This window comes from Saccopteryx leptura, chromosome 1, assembly GCF_036850995.1.
Source record: "Saccopteryx leptura isolate mSacLep1 chromosome 1, mSacLep1_pri_phased_curated, whole genome shotgun sequence".
NCBI lineage: Eukaryota > Metazoa > Chordata > Mammalia > Chiroptera > Emballonuridae > Saccopteryx > Saccopteryx leptura.
In genome coordinates, this window is record NC_089503.1 from 257,642,721 (window position 1) to 257,668,009 (window position 25,289).

The window sequence follows — 25,289 nt, forward strand, 5'->3', positions numbered from 1 at the left end:
AGCTCACCCACCAAGGCTCTCAAGCAAACAAACAGGACTCAATTGCTGCTCTGCAGAGAGCTCTAAAGTGGTGGCTCTTATCTCTGGCTACACAGAAAATTGCCTGGGGAGCTTGTTTAAAAATCCATGTGTGGGCCCTGGCCAGTTGGCTCAGCGGTAGAGCGTCGGCCTGGCGTGCGGGGGGACCCGGGTTCGATTCCCGGCCAGGGCACATAGGAGAAGCGCCCATTTGCTTCTCCCCCCCCCCTCCTTCCTCTCTGTCTCTCTCTTCCCCTCCCGCTGCCAAGGCTCCATTGGAGCAAAGATGGCCCGGGCGCTGGGGATGGCTCCTTGGCCTCTGCCCCAGGCGCTAGAGTGGCTCTGGTCGTGACAGAGCGACCCCCCCAGAGGGGCAGAGCATCGCCCCTGGTGGGCGTGCTGGGTGGATCCCGGTCGGGCGCATGCGGGAGTCTGTCTAACTGTCTCTCCCCGTTTCCAGCTTCAGAAAAAAAAAAACCATGTGTGGGCCCTGGCCAGTTGGCTCAGAGGTAGAGCATCGGCCAGACATGTGTATGTCCCAGGTTCAATTTCCAGTCAGGGCACACAAGAGAAGTGCTCGTTTGCTTCTGCACCCCTCCCCCTCTCATTTTTCCCCGCCCCCCTGCAGCCAAGCCTGGACAGGATTGAGTTGGCCTGGGGTGCAGAGGGTGGCTCCATGGCCTCACCTCAGGCACTAAGAAGACCTTGGTTGCTGAGCAACAGAGCAATACCCCAGATGGGCAGAGAATCACCCCCTAGTGGGCTTGCCAGGTGGATCCTGGTCAGGCACATGCAGCAGTCTATCTCTCTGCCTCCCCTCCTCTCACTCAACAAAACAAAAACAAACAAAATAAAACGTGAGGAGTAGGGGCTGACCACCAATAAGGCACAAAGGGAATTTTGAGGGGTGTCCGTATCTTGACTGTGGTGGTGCATTTGTCAGTAAATTTTACAGCACAGAAACTTAAGAAAATGAATAAACAAAGAATCCAGATACGGGCCCACCCACTTCACACCTGGTGTTGGGCAAGGAAGGCAGAGATAGACTGAGGCAGAACAGGAACAGCCTTGTCTGAACCCTAAGCTCCAAGGCTAACCTGGGGTACCTTCAGCAATAGACACTGTGGTTCACAGAGTCCACACTCAGGTTGTCTCAAGAATAAGCAGACTTACAAATGCTGCCTGCCATCTGTCAAGTGCTCAAGGTTGCTCAATCATAGCTACTTAAATACTGATGAACAACTAAGTGTTAAAAAGTGTTTTTCGGCCCTGGCCGGTTGGCTCAGCGGTAGAGCATCGGCCTAACGTGCGGAGGACCCGGGTTCGATTCCCGGCCAGGGCACATAGGAGAAGCACCCATTTGCTTCTCCACCCCTCCGCCGCGCTTTCCTCTCTGTCTCTCTCTTCCCCTCCCGCAGCCAAGACTCCATTGGAGCAAAGATGGCCCGGGCGCTGGGCATGGCTCTGTGGCCTCTGCCTCAGGCGCTAGAGTGGCTCTGGTCGCAATATGGCGACGCCCAGGATGGGCAGAGCATCGCCCCCTGGGGGGCAGAGCACCGCCCCTGGTGGGCGTGCCGGGTAGATCCCGGTCGGGCGCATGCGGGAGTCTGTCTGACTGTCTCTCCCTGTTTCCAGCTTCAGAAAAATGAAAAAAAAAGAAAGGAAAAAAAAAAAAGTGTTTTTCTAAAAGAAAAGCTCTAGTTCAAATTAAATAATAAATTTTGTGACTTATATTTATACTTAAGACAACAAAGCAGAAAAGACCACCAATCATTTTTTTAAGTGGGGGTGTGGTACAGTGGGGGGACAGACAGGAAGGGAGATGAGAAGCATCAACTCTTTGTTGTGGCACCTTTGTTGTTCATTGATTGCTTTCTCATATGTGCCTTGACCAGGGGGCTCCAGCCAAGCCAGAGACCCCTTGCTCAAGCCAGCAAGCTTGGGCTTCAAGCCAGCAACCTTTGGACTCAAACCAGTGACCATGGACGTCATGTCTATGATCCCACGCTCAAGGCGGCAACCCACACTCAAGCTGGCGACCTCGAGGTTTTGAACCTGGGTCCTTAGTGTTCCAGGAGTATGCTCTATCCAGGGGTCCCCAAACTTTTTACACAGGGAGCCAGTTCAGTTCAGTCCCTCAGACAGTTGGAGGGCCGCCACATACAGTGCTCCTCTCACTGACCACCAATGAAAGAGGTGCCCCTTCGAGAAGTACAGCAGGGGAGCCGGATAAATGGCCTCAGGGGGCCGCATGCGGCCCACGGGCTGTAGTTTGGGGACGCCTGCAAGTCTATCCACTGAACCACTGCCTGGTCAAGGCAAGACTACCAATCTTTTTTTTCTTTTTTTTTTAATTCATTTTTAGAGAGGAGAGAGAGAGGTAGAGAGACACAGAGAGAGAAAGAGAAGGGGGGAGGAGCTGGAAGCATCAACTCCCATATGTGCCTTGACCAGGCAAGCCCAGGGTTTTGAACCGGCGACCTCAGCATTTCCAGGTCGACACTTTATCCACTGCACCACCACAGGTCAGGCAAGACTACCAATCTTATAAAAGTAATAAAAAAAAAAACCGCTTGACCAGGCAGTGAGTGGCACAGTGGATAGAGCATCAAACTGGGATGCGGAGGGCCCAGGTTCAAAACCCTGAGGTCACTGGCTTGATCAAGGGGTCATTCTGCCTGCTGAAGTCCCCCAACCCAAGTCAAGGTGCATATGAGAAAGCAATCAATGAACAACTAAGGTGCTGCAAAGAACTGATGCTGCTCATCTCTCTCCCTTCCTGTCTGTCCCTATCTCTCTGACACACACACATACACACACACACAAATCCTTGTGGCTACAAGACTACAGCATTTTCTGCACTCCCATTAATTGGGAAAGAAGGGCAACTCCTAGCTCAGAGAAAGAGGAAAGCAGAAAGCTGATACACAGCTTTTCAAGAGTATTTAACGTACAAGACAGTTCATTATTCTTTTGAGAAAACTAACAACCTGATTGAGCAAATCTATTGTGGAATTTTGCATACTAAACGCTTCCCAGAGGACCCTAGCCCAATTTCAATGTTTTGATTAAATCTCAAAACTAGTAAAGACATTGCCACTACAGGGAGGAAGGGGAGGGGACTCCTCAGCAACAAAGTGCCTGAGAATACAGTGACTCTCAACTGATGCCAACAGCAACACCTGAAGAAAGAAGCAACACTAAACAGGACAATATTATATTGCCTATTGATTGAGGTCTTCTTAGTAAAACATTTAACTGTCATCACAATAAAATGCAACAATGCCATAAGTAGGTAAAAGGTTACCTTGCATCACAACACCACTTTTCACATGTTAGCTCAGAGTTACTTAATCAATATTCCCCTCACTTTCTGTGTTCTGGTGTTGATGAAACAACACATGTACAGACCCTGTCACCTTTAACTATGGTGTGACAGCCCCTATCCATCATGAAAGCCCCAGGTTCACAAACCACTCCTTGGCTGTTGTACATTGGGACGTTTCCTGTTTTTTAAGTGAGGGTGAGAACGGAAGGATCAACATTTTATGGCTTATTACATGCCTACTCAGTAGTCCTTTGTGAGAAAGTTGTACAACAAAGTTCCTGACCAAAATTCCAGCAACAACACTCAGAGAACGCAACTGCGAAAGGCTCCCAAAATCCTTACTCTGGCCAGAGCTATTAAAGAAACATCCACCCAGCCTTCATGGTCATTACTGTGATCATGGACATCTTTAACCATACCATACAATCTCAGCCCATTTTATTCCTCCATAAGTCATTCAGAGAAGATATGCTGTAGCAAAAATACCAATGACCAACAGATCCCCAACCGTCTGTTAGCTAACATTAATGCGCACCGTGTGCCTGTACAAGTAGTCCCTGGCAGTCACTAAACCAGCTCCTCTCAAAGCCTGAGGCTCCTGGTTAGAAGTGTCAGGACTCGACCTGTGGTGGTACAGTGGATAAAGTGCTGACCTGGAATGCTGAGGTCGCCAATTCAAAACCCTATGCTTGCCTGGTCAAGGCACATATGGGCGTTGATCCTTACTGCTCCTCCCCCTCCTTCTCTCTCTCTCTCTAAAATGAATGAATGAATTAATTAATTAATAAAAGAAATGTCAGGACTCGACCTTAATACTGCACCAGGGATGCCTGACCAAGCGGTGGTGCAGTGGATAGAGCGTCTGGGACACAGAGGACCCAGGTTTAAAACCTTGTCGCCGGCTTGAGCGTGAACTCACCAGCTTGAGCACGGGTCAGTGGCTTGCGTGTGGGATCACAGCCTTGACCCCATGATCACTGGCTTGAAGCTCAAGGTTGCTGGCTTGAGCAAGGGGTCACTCGCTCTGCTGGAGCCCCTCACCCCACCCCCCGGTCAAGGCGCATATGAGATAGCCATCAATGAACAACTAAGGAGCCACAACAAAGAATTAATCCTTCTCATCTCTCTCCTTTCCTGTCTGTCTGTCCCTCTCTCTCGGCCTCTGTCAAAAAAAAAAAAAGGAAAAAAAAAAAAGACTACACCAGGGATGAAGCAGTCATTTCTAGAATGCATCAGATATCACACCCATCAGCTCTAGGACTGACTGAGCATTTGTTTGCACCAAGCAAGCTTTGCACACTGACTGAACATGTTCCAAGCCAGTCAGGGGATTCATTCATTCAGCAGCCAAACCCAACCTGGCCAAGATGCCTGCAGCGGTTGGCAGGCAACATAATAGCAATAACTTTCAGAATTAAGTGCCAACTTTCTCTGAATGTCCACACGCTTAGGGAATGCAGCTAGGCTCAGACCAAGGACCAATCACTAAAAGCCTACTGAGCTCAGGGCTCAAGTTGTTGGGACATTGTATTCTGACCTCACAAGAACCTTGTGCACAGTAGAAATTAGGATCTAAGTGTTACAGCTAAGGACACAACTGAAGTTGCAAAGCCTGCAAGGATTTGAAGGCTGCATGAATCTTAAGCCTATATGCAAAAATCACTTCCTGATGGATTCAGGGTATAGTTGCAAGGCAAAACTCTTAGAAGATATAGATAGAACATGTGACTTTAGGCTGTGTTCTTCTCACCAATCATAATACAAAGATCAGTAAATTCACCTACACTAAAATTAAGATCTTCTGTTCCTCAAAAGATGCTGTAAAAGTGGTGGGGGGATACATCGAACTTGGAGGAGATTCTTGCAAAATGAATTACCCTAAAAGATCTGGTACTGGACTCTACAAAGAACTTCTGCGAATCAATTTAAAAACATAAATAAGCTAAAGAAAAACAAACAAACAAAAAAAAAGCTAAAGTCAGGAACAGGCATTTCAAAGAAGGGCAAAAGATGTTTACCTCATTAATTTGTATTTTCCTGATAACCGAAGTCACAATGACATTTAATAACCACCAAGATTGGGAAATTATACAAAATCTGTTAACTGCCAACACTAGTGAAAAAAAAAATGCAGCCCAATATTTTTGGATGTGGTAATAAGGTAAAGTGATATAACTGGTTTTTAAAATAATTTGGCATTATGACATCTCCAATGGCCCAGTAATTCCACTCCTGGACACTTACTGAGACACTACCACACTCTCATGAATGTACACATGCAGAAGAATGCCTACAGCAACATGCTTATTATGGTACCTTGTCTGTTCTCCCTTCCTTCTCAATAAAAAGAAATCTAATGACCCAAATGCTCACCAACAGAGGACAAAGAAATTGTGATGAATTCACACTTTGGTGAAAATGAGCTATGGTTACCACAACATGGATGAACTTTAAATGAGGAAGTGGCAGAAGTCTAAAGTGGTATGCTAAATGAAATAAGCTAGTCACAAAAAGACAAATGCTGCAATATTCTATCTTATTTTTGTTAGGTATCTAAAATAGTCAAACTGTTAGAAAGTAAAATGTAACTGACAGGGACTGAGGGAGGAGAAAAAGGGGAGTTGTTCAATGGATATAGTTTCAGTTTGGCAAGAGGAAAAAGTTCTAGAGATATGTTGCACAATGTGTGTATAGTTAACACTACTGCACACTTTAAAATGTTGCCAGTGCCTAACCAGGCAGTGGCGCAATGGATAGAGCGTCGGACTGGGATGTGGAAGGACCCAGGTTCAAGACCTCGAGGTCGCCAGCTTGAGCGCGGGCTCATCCAGTTTGAGCAAAAGCTCACCAGCTTGGACCCAGGGTCACTGGCTCAAGCAAGGGGTTACTCAGTCTACTGAAGGCCTGTGGTCAAGGCACATATGAGAAAGCAATCAATGAACAACTAAGGTGTCGCAATGCGGAACAAAAAACTAATGATTGATGCTTCTCATCTCTCCGTTCCTGTCTGTCTGTCCCTGTCTATCCCTCTCTCTGACTCTCTGTCTCTTTAATAAATAAAAATAAATAAAAAAATAAGTAAAAGTGGTGGGGGGACACATCGAAAATTGGCTTCAGCAAACATTCCTCACAGAGCTGGTGTAAGAGGCAAAATAAAATGCAACAGAAAGTAAGAATCAACACTATTAATCATATCATTAAAAGTGAACAACATGATTTAGTATTAACTTCTAAAATATTCACATTTCCCAAGCCTATAATCATGGAGTAAAACCAAATAGGCTGTAGGGTTTGGCTGTGGGGTTTGCAAGCTCTGCTAGCAGGTTTCATTCACCTCACTCAGTTGACTCAATCCAGGCAGACCCACAACTGGCACACTCTAAAACCACAACTCACTCTATAATCCCTACTTGAACCTTCAATCACTTTCTTTACACACAAAGATAATGGGTTAGCCTGATTGGCAGTGGCACAGTGGATAAAACATCAACCTGAAATGCTGAGGTCACCAGACTGAAACCCCGGGCTTGCTCCGTCAAGGCACATATGACAAGCAACTACTACAAGCTGATACTTCCCACTCCTACCCCACTTCTCTCTCTCTCTCCAAAATCAATAAATAAATTCTTAAAAAATTTATTTTGGAGCTCCCAAAGCTCCGCTCACAAAATGGGGAGAGGGATGCCCATTTTGTGGCATCAACTCAGGATGATGAGGACCCAGGTTCAAACTCCCGAGGTTGCTGGCCTGAGTGTAGGCTCACCAGCTTTAGCATGGGATCATAGACATGTCGCTGGCTTGAAGCCCAAGCTCACTCACTTGAGCAAGGGGTCACTGGTTCAGCTGAAGCTCCCTGGTCAAGGCACATATAAGAAAGCAATCAATGAACAACTAAGGTGTCACAAGTTGATGCTTCTCATCTCTCTCCCTTCCTGTTTGTCCCTGCTTGTACCTATCCACCCCCGGCCACTAAAAAAATAAATAAATAAATAGCCTGACCAGTGGTGGTGCAGTAGATAAAGCATCAACCTGGAACTCTGAAATGGCTACTTTGAAACCCCAGGCTTGTCCAATCAAGGCATATGTGAGAATTGATGCTTCCCACTTCTCCATGCCCCCTTCTTCTCTTTCTCTCTCAAAATCATTCATCCAATCAATCAATCAATCAAATGAATAAATAAATAAATAAATAAATAAATAAATAAATAAATAAATAAAATGGAGGAGAGGGAGATATACGGAACAAATGCAATAAAGATGGCCCAGTAGCCTGACCGATGGTGGCAAAGTGGATAGAGCATCGGACTGGGATGCAGAGGACCCACGTTTAAAACCCCAAGGTCACTGGCTTGAGCACGGGCTCACCCAGCTTGAGAGCAGGGTCGCTAGCTTGACTGCAGGATCACTGGCTTGAGCATGGGATCATAGACATGACCCCATGGTCACTGGCTTGAATCCCAAGGTCACTGGATTGAGCAAGGGGTCACTCACTGTGCTGTAGCCCCCCTGGTCAAGGCACATATAAGAAAGCAATCAGAGAACAATTAAGGTGGAGCAACGAAGAACTGATGCTGCTCATGTCTCTCCCTATCTGTCCCTCTCCCTGTCTCTGTCACTAAACAAACAAACAGCCCAGTAAAATCAGATAAAGAACATTCCAGAGGGATGGGGAATTTTCAAGGGCAGACACTAGGGAACATGATACTTATGTAGGCAACTAGAATTCATTCCAGGATGATTTTAGAAGGAAAGGCTCTTCCCCAATGAATGCTATTTATTCACCTCCACTTCCAACCTCCTACAGGAGGTGGCAGAGGGGTATTTTCCCAACTACATAAATCAGGATTTAGTCTTTGATATCTTCTCACCATAAATGCTGGCCCCAGGCCTCTTCTTTTCTCTCTCCCCATGGTCCCAGGGATACCTGCCCCATCCTCCTGGCAAAGCCTAAAGCAGCCCCCAAGTCTGGCTAGAACCGCCCCTGCACCACAGAACTGCACATCCAACTGCCTACATGGCAATGTCAACCAGGACACCTCAGGAGCCTCATGAGACCAAAGTGAGCCCCTCTTCTCTGAAACCTGTCAAAGCAGGCATGATGTTGAGTCTTCTAGCTACCTTCAAGAGCTCAATTGCCTCTTGGCAGCAGTGGTCACCATGCAGGATAATCCAAAAACCCAATGTTTCCATCACTGCAGGAAGTTCCACTGAACAGCAAAGCTTTAGAAATTAGGTGGGTCACTGTAAAACAAGAGATCTAAACTGGACCCTAGAGATGGCGAGATTCTCAGAGAAGCAAAGTGCAAAGACATGGAATGGTATAGTGAACTATCACAGAAGCCAGGGGTCCAGAGAACCCAGAATGGGACTTTGGGTTTTATCTATAAGCAGTAGGATCTTAGAGCAGCGGGAGAATTATGCGGCAGTCAATCTAGTATGTTCTGCTCATGAACTCTAATTACTAGTCCAAGTTTGCATGGAGCTTGTCTAACCACTTCTACCATTTTCTCTTGGAGTGAATTTTTCTCATAGCCACTCAAGAGCTGAACTGTTACTCAATGAGATTAACTGTCATTTTACAAAGTCAAGAAAAGTTATAAAAGTAAAATGAAAATGTTTCTTCAGGGCACACTTATTAAATGAATTATATCACCTTTCTAGCACTGCATCACTCACCACTAGAGATGAGGATTCCTGGAACATGTGCCAAACTCTCATCCAGTTACGGTTTAACTGTACATGGCACACAGACATGAGAAACACCTTTATTCATCAATGAATCCTCACTGCACATGTAGACTATTACACAGTAGCTGAGTGCCTAGGAGTAAGTCCTGTACTGGCAGAATCGCCCAATTTAGCACGTTTACTTAAGGCAGGGAATTCCCTTCAAATAAGAAACCCTAAATGGGAAATAAGCACCCATGAATAGAACTCAACTCCACCCTACAATAAGTAGCACTCTAGTATAGTGGTACCGGTCCGTGGGCCATTTGGTACCGGTCCGCAGAGAAAGAATAAATAACTTACATTATTTCCGTTTTATTTATATTTAAGTCTGAACAATGTTTTATTTTTTTTAAATGACCAAATTCCCTCTGTTACATCCGTCTAAGACTCACTCTTGACACTTGTCTAGGTCATGTGATACATTTATCCGTCCCACCCTAAAGGCTGGTCCGTGAAAATACTTTCTGACATTAAACTGGTCCATGGCTCAAAAAAGGTTGTACTAGACCACTGATCCAGTACACACCCCTGACTTAACAAGCCTGGAGTGCCTAGGCTAGAGATGACACCCACTTCGGTTTATTGACTCCCCCAAACTCTCTCCTCTGTACTGAAACCAAATCAAGGAAGTTCCATGTTCTAGTGGAAATCTTTTCAAGGTGAGGCTTAATTTCACTCATGTAATGCATTTAATGAAAAGGAAATCTGCTTAGTCAGAGTAATGACCCTCCCAGACCATTCCCTGCCTTGCCCCAGTGAGTGTCCCAAGAAACAGGTACTTGCCTGCAGAATTGTTCAGGTCTCCATCCAAGCCACAGCTGTCCTCCAGATGGACCAGCCTAAAAGCCAGTTCCTTTCCTATGGAAGGCCTCTCTTCCTTCTTGGACTGTCTAGACCAGGGGTCCCCAAACTTTTTACACAGGGGGCCAGTTCACTGTCCCTCAGACTGTTGGAGGGCCGCCACATACAGTGCTTCTCTCACTGACCACCAATGAAAGAGGTGCCCCTTCTGGAAGTGCGGCGGGGGGCCGGATAAATGGCCTTAGGGGGCCTCAGTTTGGGGACGCCTGGTCTAGACCCAGGGGTAGTCAACCTTTTTATACCTACTGCCCACTTTTGTATCTGTTAGTAGTAAAATTTTCTAACCGCACACAGGTTCCACAGTAATGGTGATTTATAAAGTAGGGAAGTAACTTTATAAATTTATAAAGCAGAGTTATAGCAAGTTAAAGCATATAATAATAATTACTTACCAAGTACTTTACATCGGATTTTTGCTAAGTTTGGCAGAATAAATCTTTACTATAGTTAAATCTATCTTTTTATTTATACTTTGGTTGCTCTGCTATCGCCCACCATGAAAGCTGGAATGCCCACTAGTGGGCGGTAGGGACCAGGTTGATTACCACTGGTCTAGACTGACCTCTTAAAGAGCAATTCCTAAGTCTACCTTGTGCTCACTACGTATTATCCCAAAATCTGTCTGCGGCGATTCCCTCCAACAGCTCACAGAAGTCAAAGGCACATGGGCTCTGAAGTCAGGCACCACTACTTACCAGTTTTATGTCCTTGCAAACCTAACCTTGCCCAAGAGACTGAATGTTCTGGGCATCAGCTTCCTTATCTGCAAAATGGAGACAATACTGGAGACATTATGTAGGCCCTTAGAAATCCAGCACCTGGTGCACAGTAATCACTCAAATATTCACTAAAATGGAGTGATCATAAACGTATGCTCAAGCTCCCAGTCTGGGTAGGAGAACAAAGTAAGGAAGAAGAAACGACATTATAGTTCCATACACTAAAGCTGACACAGACAGTAGGGTGACTCATTCGACTTTACCATTTCAGAATAGGCAAACAAGTTAACAGAAAAAAAGGTCCATTCAGAAAGGGTAGTTCTAACTTTTACTGGGAAGTCTACTCACAGGCTATTTTTGTTAAAAGCCTTGAAGTTTTTCACAAGGAGTCAGTATTCAATAATAACCATGGTCTCAAGGTGAACAATAGTAATAATGTGGGGCTCCAGAAGGCAAGCAGAAAAAGCCACAGGCCAGGGATTGTATCCAGCTCTCATAAGTACAAGGAAAGGATGCTTCCATGGATTCCCAGAGCAAAAAAGCAGAGATGTCCTGAGAGATTAACACTGAGGACAAGTAAGCTATGCTGCAACTCAAAAGGCCTCCAAGACTGGTCAATTAAAACTGCATTCCTAGGATTACAAAGAAATGTAAAGTTATCATCTTGAAATAGATAAACATGAAAGTGGTACTATTTCAGACAGCTCATCTGTCAGCTCATTGTTTCCTAGTGTCAAAAGGAAAACAAATAAAGACATATACACAACTGTTACTTGGCAACTTTTGTAAGTGAAAGCCAAGGGACTTTCTAATAAGGATTACAAACAAAAACAATCTACACATGGATAATACCACCTTTTACCAAACTTCTTCATATATGCTACACCTCTTAATAGCAGGGGGAGCCTGACCAGGCGGCGCAGTGGATAGAGCGTCAGACTGTGATGCCGAGGACCCAGGTTCGAGACCCCAAGATCACCAGTTTGAGCATGGGCTCATCTGGTTCAAGCAAAAGCTCACCAGCTTGGACCCAAGGTCTCTGGTTCGAGCAAGGGGTTACTCGGTCTGCTGAAGGCCCAGTCAGGCACATTGAGAAAGCAATCAATGAACTAAGGTGTCACAATGAAAAACTGATAATTGATGCTTCTCATCTCTCTCCATTCCTGTCTGTCTGTCCCTATCTATCCCTCTCTCTGACTCTCTATCTGTAAATAGTAATAATAATAATAATAGCAGGGGGAAACTGCTTAAGTAACAAGTCATGCTTGTACAATAAGATTGTAATTCAATTAAGCAGAGCAATGGGATTAATTAAAGCTAACATGAACAGTAAATAAATGGGGGACTAGCACATACAAATTTAATCTTCACACTAGAGATTAGGAAAGAGTCAAGTTCATTTGCACTATTCATAGAATAGGTCCTTTCCATCCTTTGACAACTCTACCCCAATTACAGAAGAATTACTCAACTTCATGGAATTGTACTTCCTATTCTTTCACCAGATAGGGATTTGGGGAGGGAGAGAATACTGACATCATACACACAACTTGGTGTAGCATGTTCATAGTCTTAAGCCCAGTGTATTATGCTGAAGAATGGTTTGTACTCCTTCAGTCTGCAGGTTCAAGAGCATGAACAAATGTCCCACAGCAGAGAGCAGGTGCTAAGCCATTCAAAGGACCACAGCTATACTCTTAAGTCAACCCAATATCCAACACCACCAATGATCACACTGGCTAGCAACCCATTGGGTTACCTTCTGCAGCGAAGACTCCAGGCTGATATCAAATACTGGGACAGGCCCTGGCCGGTTGGCTCAGCGGTAGAGCGTCGGCCTGGTTTGCAGAAGTCCCGGGTTCGATTCCCAGCCAGGGCACACAGGAGAAGCGCCCATCTGCTTCTCCACCCCTCCCCCTCTCCTTCCTCTCTGTCTCTCTCTTCCCCTCCCGCAGCGAGGCTCCACTGGAGCAAAGATGGCCCCGGCGCTGGGGATGGCTCCTTGGCCTCTGCCCCAGGCGCTAGAGTGGCTCTGGTTGCAACAGAGCGACGCCCCGGAGGGGCAGAGCATCGCCCCCTGGTGGGCAGAGCGTAGCCCCCTGGTGGGCGTGCCGGGTGGATTCCGGTCGGGTGCATACAGGAGTCTGACTGTCTCTCCCCATTTCCAGCTTCAGAAAAATACAAAAAAAAAAAAAAAAAAAAAACTGGGACAATTTTAGAACTGTGGCAGCTTCAGTAAAGAGCCCAGAATACAAATCTTCTTCCACCCGCAGCCACTGCAGTAGGTCTATTATGGCACATTAGAGGACAAGCTCAGAAAGGGGTACACGGGGGCCCTGGTCAGGTTTGTACCACTGCTGACACACAGGTTACTTGAGGGCTCTGTAAAAACTGGAAGATTTTTACAAGGACAAACCAAAAAGGGTGCTCCACACTGTTTCTGCTTCATAAATTTGCAAATGTCTGAAAAAACAATGCATACAAAAAGGAAGGTCTTCACAATCACAAAGAGCCCCCCCCCCACTAAAATTGTTTTATTTATTCATTTTACAGAAGTGAGGAGAGAGAGAGAGAGAGAGAGAGAGAGAGAGAAAGGGGAAGGTGCAGAAAGCATCAACTCCCACATGTGCCTTGTGCCTTGATGGGGTAAGTCTGGGGTTTTGAACAGGAGACCTCAGCATTCCAGGTCAATGCTTTATCCAGTGTGCCACCACAGGTCAGGAACCACAAAAAGCCTTTTAACAAACACAAGAAATTTCTCATTCTCAAAGTAAAATAATTTACGCTGCTCACAAAAATTAGGGGATATTTTATCACTTCATATTCATGTTGAAAATATCCCCTAGCCTGACACTGTGGTGGCGCAGTGGATAAAGTGTCCACCTGGACCTCTGAGGTCACCAGTTTGAAATCCTGGGCTTGAGCAGTCAAGGCACATATGGGAGTTGATGCTTCCTGCTCCTCCCCCCTTCTCTCTCTCCCTCCCTCTCTCCCCTATCAAAAATGAATAAATAAAATTTTTTAAAAAGAAAATATCCCCTAATTTTTGTGAGCAGTATATTTTAGTACATGCTCCTTGAGTGGGGTTTACGGTTCTAAACTCCCTCCCATAAAAGCTGTTCAATGTTCACACATAAGCATTTTTCTGGAGAAAGAATCCACAGTATCATCACATCCTCAAAGAGACAGACCTCTGGTGGCACAGTGGATAAAGCATTGACCTGGAACACTGAGGTTGCCAGTTCAAAGCCCTGGGCTTGCCCAGTCAAGGAACATATGAGGAGCAACTACTATATGAGTTGATGCTTCCCGCTCCCCCAACCCACCCCCCTTTCTCTCTTTCTCTTCTTTCTCTAAAATTTAATAAAATCTTTTTTAAAAGAGAGGAGGAGGGCTAGTCTCATCCCTGGTCAGTGGATCCTCAATTATTCTGAGCCCCTTAAAAGACTAAATAAAGCCAACAGCAAAAACTGTCTGTAAGGCCAGTATATACAGCCACCATCACAGCCACCTGGCCATGCAGGTTCACACTGGATTTGGATAGACAGTAATGAAACAACAGAGCCATGAACTGCTGGGTCATTATCTTTAATCCTAGCTTGCACCCAGCGGCAAGTAAAAACACACACTGGGCTCCAAAACCCACTCATTCAGCACTCACAAAGCTACTGACTTATCCGAGTTTCCTAGAATCAAAGGTGTCTACCTAAACAGCCTCATTCTCCTTTGAACCCCATCCTTCTCTCTGCACAAACTCTGCACTAACTGGCTTCTCCTTTAGCACTCCACCATCTTGGCTGTTTCTCCTGGCCTCCTCCACGTGGCCTTTCTCTGCTCTGCTCTCTTTTTAATACTAATCTCAGGAACAGATAGAGAGCAAGCCCCTGGTCTGCCCCAATTTATAGTGTAGAAATCAAAACCTTTAATCCAATATACAAATAGGGAAGTCTCTAATACAAAGTCACTTATCTGAGGCATGATGGGATTCCTCATGAGAGTGCACCACCCTACATCAAAAAGGGTGGGAAAGGCTTAAGTCCTAAAACCAAGCCCCAGGCTACAAGGATCCTGCCAGCCCACAACCCACCCCCAACACACATTAATACAATCACGCCCATCCCAAGCAATCACCTGGGCGAAGGGCTTCCACGTGGCAGCGCCATCTTTATCAAAGTGAGCGTACTATATTTTATCTGCCCAACACTGTCGGAAAATGATTACTCTAGCAGCGCTTAACACTTGTTTTTGATTATTGAAACTAAGCAGCTTTCTATAATATTAGAGGAATGCCAACTAGCAGACTTTACAAGAACCTAAGTATAGAAACAGCTTAGCATATGGCAAAATGACAGTACTTTTTGCAGGCATGGACAAAGATGAATCCAGTCTACTGAAATGTTCTCCCTTAAAATTTCATTCATGTAAGCATTTACTGAAATTTATCTAGCCAGTCTCTTATCTGAGTCTTACTCTGTGCTGCTGCTTCCTCTTTTTTCTTTTTTTGAGAGAGAGAAAGAGAGAGAGAACGGGAAGAGAAACTCTTAATTGCAGCATCAGTTGTTCATTGATTGCTTTTCGTACATGGTGGTGGAGGACGGGCTCCAGCCGAGTCAATGACCCCTTGCTTAAGCCAGTGACCATGGGGTCGTGTCTATGATCCCACACTCAAACCAACGACTCTGTGTTCAAGCCAGATGAGCCCACGCTCAAGCTGGCAACCTCGGGGTTTCGAACCTGGGTCCTCAGTGTCCCAGGTCGACACTATCCACCGCGCAACCACCTGTACAGGCACCCTGGGATTCTTGATGGTCTCAGCCTATCTTACCTCTCCTGAGGGCTGTTCTTATGGCCAAACTGGGCCCTTTCACTGGTAGCCCGAGCTCTCTCACCCACCCAAGAGACTCTTGAAACTTGGCGTGACTTCTCCCAGGGCCTCCATAACAGCACCTTCTATAGTTGGAATCTAGGAAAATAAACCATGTCTTTCATTTATTCCACTTCCACAAGATTAGAAATACGTACATTCTTAACCATATTCATTTTACCCTTTTCTTGAGTAACTTAGTCTAAGCTGGTTTCAACTAATTCTGATTCATCATCCTAGTATGAAAAATTACTTTCTTTAAGCCATCCAAATTTTTTTGCTTCAAGTTAGGGGGTACACTTTACTTCTACTATAAAAAAAAGATGATCAAGCCCTGGCCGGTTGGCTCAGCGGTAGAGCGTCGGCCTGGCATGTGGAAGTCCCAGGTTCAATTCCCGGCCAGGGCACACAGGAGAAGCGCCCAACTGCTTTACCACTCTTCGCCTCTCCTTCCTCTCTGTCTCTCTCTTCCCCTCCCGCAGCCAAGGCTCCACTGGAGCAAAGTTGGCCTGGGTGCTGAGGACAGCTCCATGGCCTCCGACTCAGGTGCTAGAATGGCTCTGGCCGCAACAGAGCAACGCCCCAGATAGGCAGAGCATCTACCCCTGGTGGGCATGCCAGGTGGATCCTGCCAGGCACATGAGGGAGTCTGACTGCCTCACTGCTTCTAACTTCGGAAAAATACAAAAACAAATGGTTCAATAAAATACTCCATTTAGCCTGACCGGTGGTGGCATAGTCAACAGAACATCAACCTGGAACACTGAGGTTGCCAACGTGAGCCTGAGGTCAGTGGTCTAATCCATAGCGAAGGCACATATAAGAAAAAAATCAACACACAACTGGCCTGACCAGGCGGTGGTGCAGTGGATAGAGCATCGGACTGGGATGTGGAGGACCCAGGTTCGAGACCCTGAGGTCGCCAGCTTGAGCCCAAGGTTGCTGGCTCAAGCAAGGGGTCACTTGGTCTGCTGTAGCCCCGTCAGGCACATATGAGAAATCAATCAATGAACAACTAAAGAGCCGCAACGAAGAATTGATGTTTCTCATCTCTCTCCCTTCCTGTCTGTCTGTCCCCATTTGTCCCTCTCTCTGACTCTCTCTCTGCCACACACACACACAAAAAAATCAATGCACAATTAAGTGAAGCAACAAGCTGATGCTTCTCTCTCCCTCCCTCCATCAACAACAAAAAAACCCTCACAACCCCCCTCCCAAAAGTATCCCATCTAGCATGTCTCGTTATGAGCAAGATGCTACTAGAGGTACTGGCGTGGAGAGGGAGGGTAGAGATAGGCAACAGGTGCCATGTTTGAGGAAAGGTGGCATTCCATCCTGCACATGATCTGAGCCAGATTCTCCTGCCATCACAGAGCACTACTGAGGAATACGTATTCTTTTTTCTTTTCTAGAGAGAGAGAGAAAGTGAGAGGGATGGACAGGAAGGAAGAGAGATGAGAAGCATCAACTTGTAGTCGAGGCACCTTAGTTGTTTCTTGATTGCTTTCTCATACATGCCTTGACTGGGAGGTCTCCAGCCAAGCCATTAACCCCTTATACAAGCTAGCAACTTTGGGCTCAAGCCAGCGACCTTGGGGTTTTAAACCTGGGTCCCCAGCATCCCAGGTAGACCCTCTATACACTGTGCTACCACCTGGTCAGGCAGGAATACTCATTCTTGACCTCGAGATCAGGATATCAAAAACAGAACAAGTTCTGATGTCCCTGTTGGAGCCCTGGATTCAGCTGTGCCAGAGCCCCACTCCAGACTTCTTGACACATCAGTCAACAAATTTCCTCTTGCTGTAAGTAGTTTTATGCTTGTTATTTATACCAGAGAGACCTATTCAATACAGCCATTTCCTAAAAGACATTTTTTTGTGTGTGAGAGAAAGAGACAGGAAGGGAGAGAGATGAGAAGCATCAACTCATAGTTGTGGCACATTAGTTTGTTTGTGGATTGCTTTCTCATATGTGCCTTGCTGGGGAAGGGCGTCAGCGGCCCCTTGTTCAAGCCAGTGACTTTGGGCTTCAAGCCAGAGACCATGGGGTCATGTCTAGGATCCCACACTCAAGCAGGCGAGCCCTCACTCAAGTTGGTAACCTTGGGGTTTTGAACCTGGGTCCTCAGCATCCCAGGCCAATGCTCTATCCACTGCACCACTGCCTGGTTAGGCAGGCTATTTACTCCTTGTTTTACCTGTTGCAAACTACTGAGAACCTCCACCACTACATACTTTCTCACCTTCGCTACACCTCTCTCACTCCCCAGAGCTTCTAGTAAACAGCGGGTACAAGTAAAAAAAATAAACTAAAAATCAGTGCAGTTCACCTGCTACGAAAAAGCATATTCAAGAAGGTCACTCTTAGGCAGGTGATGAAGAAATAAATAGACTGCAAAATGGCAAAATAAAGAGGGAGGGAAATCAAAGTACCCCCCTGAGTAATACCTAAAACAATGTTATTTCACACTGTTCTGACATGACCCGCAATAAGAAATGCACTTTTTATCATATACACAATACATAAAATCAAAGTTTTTAAAAAGTACTCTTGAATGAATGACATCCTCTGACATTTCCTTTTTTCCCTTACGTAACGACTGCAACCTACTGAATTCATTTCATTACCCATAGTTCAGAAAAAAGTGATTTTTGTTTTCTCTTTTTTTCATGTCTAGAATGGGAATTGCTAGACCAAAGGATATGCATATTTGAAAACTTGTTACAAATTACTTTTCTAGATGAGTTCCATGGATTTCTGTTTCTCTGATCACAGCTTGACAGTATTTATAAGGGTGAGGGGGTGAGGTTTTTAACATCTCCCCCACCCCCAAATAACAATTACATAAAAGCAAAATGTTATCTTGAGTTTGTTCTGAGAAGTAGAAATGTCTGAAGATCTTGCTCTTCGACCTTTCTACTCTCTCCTGACCAGAGCTGGACTTTGTTTCCTGAATTCCTGACCGTACACTAGTAGTTCAGTGTTAACCTAAATGCTCTGGCGATGGTGAGGAGAAGGGCTTAAGTGGCCTCTTGTCCAATTCTGTAGCATTTTTTTCTGGCCTGCTGCAAAGACTGATACCACCAGTGCTGCACACTTACACACAGTTTGAATCCTGGCCCTGCTGTCTATTCTGTGACTTTCAGACTGTCACCTTCTCCAAACTTCATTTACAAATTTTTCAGCTGAGGGTAAAATGAGGTGGTGCCCTCTCAGGGTTACTTGTTGTCATTGACCATGGCCAAGAACTGAAGTGGGGCCTGCCTGACCTGTGGTGGCGCAGTGAATAATGCATTAACCTGGAAATGCTGAGGTCGCTGGTTCAAAACCCTGGACTTGCCTGGTAAAGGCACATATGGAAGTTAATGCTTCCTGTTCCTCCCACCCTGCTCTCTTTCTCTTTATCTTTCTCTCTCTCTTCTTTCTAAAATGAATAAATAAAATCTTTAAAAAAATGAATTGAAGTGGGATTAGGTACCTGGGTAAGAGTTGAGCTGCTGAGGGCTAGGAAAGTGCACTAGCTTACACCAATATAAACTAGGTGCTTTTCAGGCCCCCTCTACGTGTGTCTTCCTCCAAGTGAGCTGTGAGTGGAGACCAGTGGAGGAGATGATTTAAAGTGAGAGATGGAGTTGTTTTTAAGTGAGAATTTGTTTTTATCTGACAGGTTAAAGTGGTGATAATGGGGTTGGTAGAAGGAACATACTAAGAATTACTGTCTCTTAAAATCTAGATTCTAGCCCTGGCCGGTTGGCTCAATGGTAGAGCGTCAGCCTGGCGTGCAGGAGTCCTGGGTTCAATTCCCGGCCAGGGCACACAGGAGAAGCGCCCATCTGCTTCTACACCCCTCCCCCTCTCCTTCCTCTCTGCCTCTCTCTTCCCCTCCTGCAGCCAAGGCTCCACTGGAGCAAAGTTGGCACGGGTGCTGAGGATGGCTCTATGGCCTTTGCCTCAGGCGCTAGAATGGCTCTGGTTGCAACAGAGCAACGCCCCAGATGGGCAGAGCATCGCCCTCTGGTGGGCATGCTGGGTGGAGCCCGGTCTGGCGCATGCAGGAGTCTGTCTGACTGCCTCCCTGTTTCCAAGTTCAGAAAAATACAAAAATAAAAAATAAAAATCTAGATTCTGGTTCAATTTCTTGGAGCCCAAACCTATTATCCCATTTCACATATGAGAAACTGAGGCTTGGGAGGTATGCAACTGGCCCAAGGCAGGTATAGTGTACTCCTTACAGCCCAGTTCCTTCTACTCCCAACCCCACCCACACTAGCCTAGTTCCACATTCCATGTAGTTCTCCAGTTTCAATCCTCACAATAAAAATCTGCTCCCTAGCCTGACCAGCTGGTGGTACAGTGGATAAAATACTGACCTGGGACACTGAGGACTCAGCTTCAAAACCCCAAGGTCACCAGCTTAAACCACAAGGTCACTGGTTTGAGCAAGGGGTCACTGGCTCAGTCCAGTCAAGGCACATATGGGAGTTGATGCTTCCTGCTCCTCCCCCCTTCTCTCTCTCTCTCTCTTCTCTAAAATGAATTAAAAAAAATAACTTTAAAAAGTCATTGTGTAAATATCTTCTTGTCTTCCTTTGTACATAAGAGTTCAGAAACTAATGGCTGATATGGATTGGCCAATTACATATGAAGTCAGAATATTAAAAAGAAGTGCTTTTTTGTAAATCAAGTTTTTATTAACATGAGATTCACAATAAGAAATGCTACCGCCTGACCGGATGGTGGCGCACTGGATAGAGCGTCTGACTGGGATGCAGAGGACCCAGGTTCAAAACCCTGAAGTCGCCAGCTTAAGTGCATGTTCATCTGGTTTGAGCAAGGCTCACCAGCTTGAGCCCAAGGTCGCTGGCTCAAGCAAGGGGTCACTCAGTCTGCTGTAGCCCCCCAGTCAAGGCACATATGAGAAGGCAATCAACGAACAACTAAGGTGCCACACAAAGAGTTGATGCTTCTCATCTCTCTCCCTTCCTATCTGTCCCTCTCTCTGTCACAAAATAAATAAAATTAAAAAGAAAAAGAAATGCTACCAATACCTGTTTATTATAAACACTTCACTGCCCTCTTAAAACACTACCCAAGTCAGGGTTGAACCACAGCCTAGACCCACTCATCACCTTTCAAACTGCTAGGTGGGAAATATACAGTAGATAGTGCACAGAAGCAATTGCATGCCACTCTGCCTATTATAAATCTACTGCAGTTCCTAGAGAGCTTTATGTTATCTTAGTGAAAATTCGCATTTCTTAGTGCTGGCCAGATAGCTCGGTTGGTTAAGTGTGGTCCCAATAGGAAAAGGTTGCAGTTTTGATCCCAGATCTGGGCACATAGAAGAACAGATTGATGTATATCTCTGTCTCTCTCCTTCCCTTTCTCTCTCTAAAATCAGTAAGTAAAGTTTAAAATACATAAAATTCCCATTTCTTGTACATTACTACTGATCAATTATGTCCCCTGTTAACAATATTTTATTAAGAGAAATTATTTGCAGTTGGTATTATGGACATGCCAAATTCTTGCTCAATTATCTCTCCAGTTTATTCACTCAGAATGTTTTAGGTGCCATTCTAGGCATTGAGGATACAATAGAGAATAAAAATAGGCAAAGCAAAGCAAACAAAATCCTGCTCTCATGGAAGTTACAGTCTAGTAAAAAATAAACAATTTAAGAAAATTGTATTTTTACAAACTCATGTCTCACGAATTAAATTTCAGCATGGATTTATGAAATGTTAGCAGCAGTTCTCAATGACAAGCTTCTCTTTTACAAATTTACCAGTAACATAAAAACATGATGTACTTCACAAGTTTATTCAAAATAAAAATCAAAACATTCTACATGCACATAATTATGACAGACTATGACTGTCAGAAGATTTAACAGCCCAGAGTCTTCTTGAAATCACTGAGGCATCAAATGGTTCTTCCTTTAAATTAAGAAAAAAAAGAAGCCTCCACAATCTCCTTCTAATCTGTAAATCTCAAGGTAGTCAATAAAATGAAAGTATTCCCCCCCCCCCTCCAAAAGTAAAAGCACAATTTAGCACAAAGATCACAACTGGCTCCAAAAGGTAACTTTTGGAAACAATGTCTAAGACTTACTAATTTTACTTCACAGCCTGAGCCCTTCCTTAGATACTATGTTTCCTACCAAGATGAGGGGAATAGGGGATGCACTTTGCGTCAGATGTGGCTTTTCCTTCTCGATTTGGTCAAAGGAAAACATGAGACTTTTATTTGCTCCAGGTTGAAGCTTTTGGGGAGAAAGGTTTGGTTATCTACAATGCCTAACTGGAAAAAACCCCTACCCAAATTAAACAAAAAAGTTTTATTAAATTAATGGCAAGATAATAAAACTGCCATCCTAAACGTTCTTGAAATTGAAAGCATATTCATAAATACTGTAGAGTAATTCCCAAGACTCACAAGGAACCTGACAGCCTCATTCATGAAAATCTCCCAACCACTAAAGAGCCACTGGCATAGAGGTACAGTGAAACTGGGTTTTTGTAAATATGGTCGGCGAAGACACTTCAATTCTCATGAGGCACAGGCTCTAAGGGGTCTCTTCTTGCACCCAATATACTGGTAAATATGAATCGAATGACCAAGACCACCATAAAACCCCACCAAGTTGTAAGAATTATTAAATGAGTTAATAACTAAATAAAAACACTTCAAATAACAATGCGTGGTCTTGAATAAAAGAAAGGTCAGCCAGCCACACAGCAAAAGCACATGACTCAGCCACCGACTCGAACACTGTCCACTACATCAAAGTGGGATTTCCCATTTTCATCCAAGGCCAGGCCTTGGGGACGTCTCAGGCGGGTAAAGCTGTGCTATTTCCGTTTTGTTCTATATTTTTTTGTTAGAATCATTTCATTTCGCTGAATCACAACTTCATCAAATCCTCATCCCAAACCACCACCTCGCACAACAAGGCAAGGACGACAAGCAAGCACCGATCGAGCAAAACAAAGCGCCCAGCGAGAGGCTGCCAGGCTAGAAGTTCGGCAAAGGGGTCCAAGCTAGCCCCCATAGCAGGCGTGCAGCGGTAGACTCCTCCTAGGGAACAGCCGCGTTCCTGCAGAGCTCCGAGGACACTCGGGAAGGTGAGGAAACGAGGAAGGGGGCGCGCTGCCCTAGGCCGGGCAGAAAGATCAAGACGCCGAGGTGGCGAAAGAGCGCGCAAGGCCCAGCCCACGTGAGCAGCTGAGCTGAAGCCGAGCCCGCCCCGGGGACTGCGGCGCCGCGGCCACCACGCCGGGCCCGGACTTACCCGGGCCGGGTGAGCCGCGGGCCCCGCAGCGACCGCTTCCTCCTCCTCCTCCTCCTCACTTGACAAAATGGCGGCGGCAGGAAGTGCCGGGCTACTCGGCCCGCCCCCCCGGCGGCCCCCGGCCGGCCGGCCGCCCCGCCCGCGCCCCGCGCCTTCGCCCAGCTGGCCAACTCGAGCTCGGGGCGGCGGCGCCAACGACCGGGCGAGCGAGCGGTCCGACGCCCTGACGCCAGCGGCGCAAGCAACCCCGGCGTGAGTAGCACGGGGACGCGGGAGGCCCATAGGCCCGAGCCCGCGTCGCCCCAACCTCACCACCCTCGCGCAGCGCCGACGGCGTCGGAGCTGGCGCAGTGGCCCCGTTACGCAATGCAGGTGACGCGGGCCGCTCAGTGAGCCCTTGCCGGCCGCCCCGCGCCGCCTGCCGCCCTAAAGGGCACCGGTCCTCACCTGAGACGCTAGGCCGCACGCCGCCTCCGCTGGCCGCCGCAGCCTCCTCCCCGGGTTACTTTGCAGCGCCGGTGCCCACCCGTCGCTCCGCCACACTCACTGGCCCTGCTCGCCGGGGCAACCGCCACCTTCGCAGCCACTGCTTCGGCTCCTCGGCTGCGGGAGAGCAGAACAAACAGCCCGGCCGCCGCCGCCGCCGCCGCCGCAGCCGCCACCGCCGCCGCCGCCGCCGCCAGCGCACTGACGTCACCGCGTACGCTGCGCGCGCGGTCCAACGTCGCCGCCGCCCGGCGTGCGCGCCCCCCAAGGCCGCCCCAGGCGCGAGCGAGCTCCGGGAAGCCAGACGCTGCGAAGTGCTAGGTGGATATGTGGAGCTGCGAGGCACCTTTTAGAACGAGCAAGGGAACTCTTCAGCTAGAGGGCAGAGACCCCCGAAGACCGAGGGAGGGGGTTGAGAGGACCTCGCACACCAAGGACGAAGATTCTTCAGACTGAGGGAGGGGAACGAGAGGAGACTGAAGGCTGCGCTTCAGGGGAAAGATCTGAAGTCAGAGAGAGGTCCAGAATTTAAGAAGGGTCAGATGATCAGTCCTCAAAGAGGAAGGCGGGTGAGGAGAGACATCTGTCTTAAGGGAGCCTATCTCCTCGGAGGGGAGCCTGAAGGGTGTGGGAGGAGTTGGGAGGTGCTGAGCCGCTAAGGCTAGAGAGCAGCGACGGGGGCCCGGCATTGGGGTGAGGGAGAGTTGAGGACGCTGCCAACAAGGCCGAGGTGACGGCTTTCTTAGCTAGCTAGTACTCTCCTTCTCTCCCTCTCTCTTTTTTCCTCCTCTCCCCTCTCTCTAAAAGTCAATAAATAAAATCATTAAAAAAATTTTTTTGGATGAAAAAAAAGCCTGACCCGTGGTGCCACAGTAGATAAAGCCTCGACCTGGAACGCTGAGGTCGCCAGCTGGAAACCCTGGGCTTGCCTGGTCAAGGCATATATGAGAAGGAACTATTAGGAGTTGGTGCTTCCTGCTCCTTCCTCTCTCTCTCTCTCTCTCTCTCTCTCTCTCTCTCTGTCTCCCCCCCCCCCTTTCTAAAAATCAAGTAAAATCTAAAAAACAAACAAACCATTTTTGAAGATGTAGACTGGAAGGTGCTGGACTCTGGGCCTAGGGCACTCTCCTTCCAGTCGTCCCCCAGTTGACCTCCTGGTCCTCAAGACTCAAACCACAGATCAGCTCCATTAAGTAAGAAGATTAGGTTTAGGTCACTTGCAGCTTAAAATGATGGTTTTGTGAAAATTTTCAAAGGAGAAACATAACCTCCTTTCCCTTTTTTTCTTATCTTTACTCTTGGCATTTTTAGCCCCATCTTTTAAAAATAGGAGACTCAAGTTATTCTAAAAATTCTAGATAATGAAAAATTTTCTTGATTGCACCTTTTTTCAGAATATACTAGGATAGTTTTATGTCTATCATGGTGGGGGTTTTTTTGTTTTTTCTTAAAAAGAGAGCGGGACTTGTGGTGGCGCAGTGGATAAAGCGTCAACCTGGAAATGCTGAGGTTGCTGGTTCAAAACCCTGGGCTTGCCTGGTCAAGGCACATATGGGAGTTGATGCTTCCTGCTCCTCCCCCTTCTCTTTCTCTCTCTCTCCCCTCTCTATAATGAATAAATAAAATCTTTTTTTTTTTTTTTTTAACAGAGACAGAGTGAGTCAGAGAGAGAGAGATAGACAAGGACAGACAAACAGGAACGGAGAGAGATGAGAAGCATCAATCATTAGTTTTTCATTGCGCGTTGCAACACCTTAGTTGTTCATTGATTGCTTTCTCATATGTGCCTTGACCACGAGCCTTCAGCAGACCGAGTAGCCCCTTGCTGGAGCCAGCAACCTTGGGTTTAAGCTGGTGGGCTTTTGCTCAAACCAGATGAGCCCGCGCTCAAGTTGGCGACCTCGGGGTCTCGAACCTGGGTTTTCTGCATCCCAGTCCGATGCTCTATCCACTGCGCCACTGCCTGGTCAGGCTCTATCATGGTGT

General features: G+C 46.5%; 1 protein-coding gene and 1 non-coding gene across 10 annotated transcripts in view; one reads left to right on the forward strand and one right to left on the reverse strand.

Moving 5' to 3' along the window:
- Positions 1 to 23,486, reverse strand: part of BRD4 (bromodomain containing 4) — a 94,111-nt gene extending 70,625 nt beyond the window's left edge. For 4 of the 9 annotated variants that reach the window (XM_066348438.1, XM_066348449.1, XM_066348476.1 and 1 more), the window contains exon 1: positions 23,265 to 23,485. The gene's annotated coding sequence lies outside the window, so the exon portion shown is untranslated. Of the gene's footprint in view, positions 1 to 15,481; positions 15,578 to 22,817; positions 22,916 to 23,264 lie in introns of those variants that run through there. The other 5 variants (XM_066348493.1, XM_066348427.1, XM_066348465.1 and 2 more) reach the window with 4 other exon arrangements.
- TRNAV-AAC (transfer RNA valine (anticodon AAC)) lies at positions 1,285 to 1,360 on the forward strand. Its single transcript has one exon. It is a non-coding gene; the product is annotated as a tRNA-Val (tRNA).
- Positions 23,487 to 25,289: the final 1,803 nt, after the last annotated feature.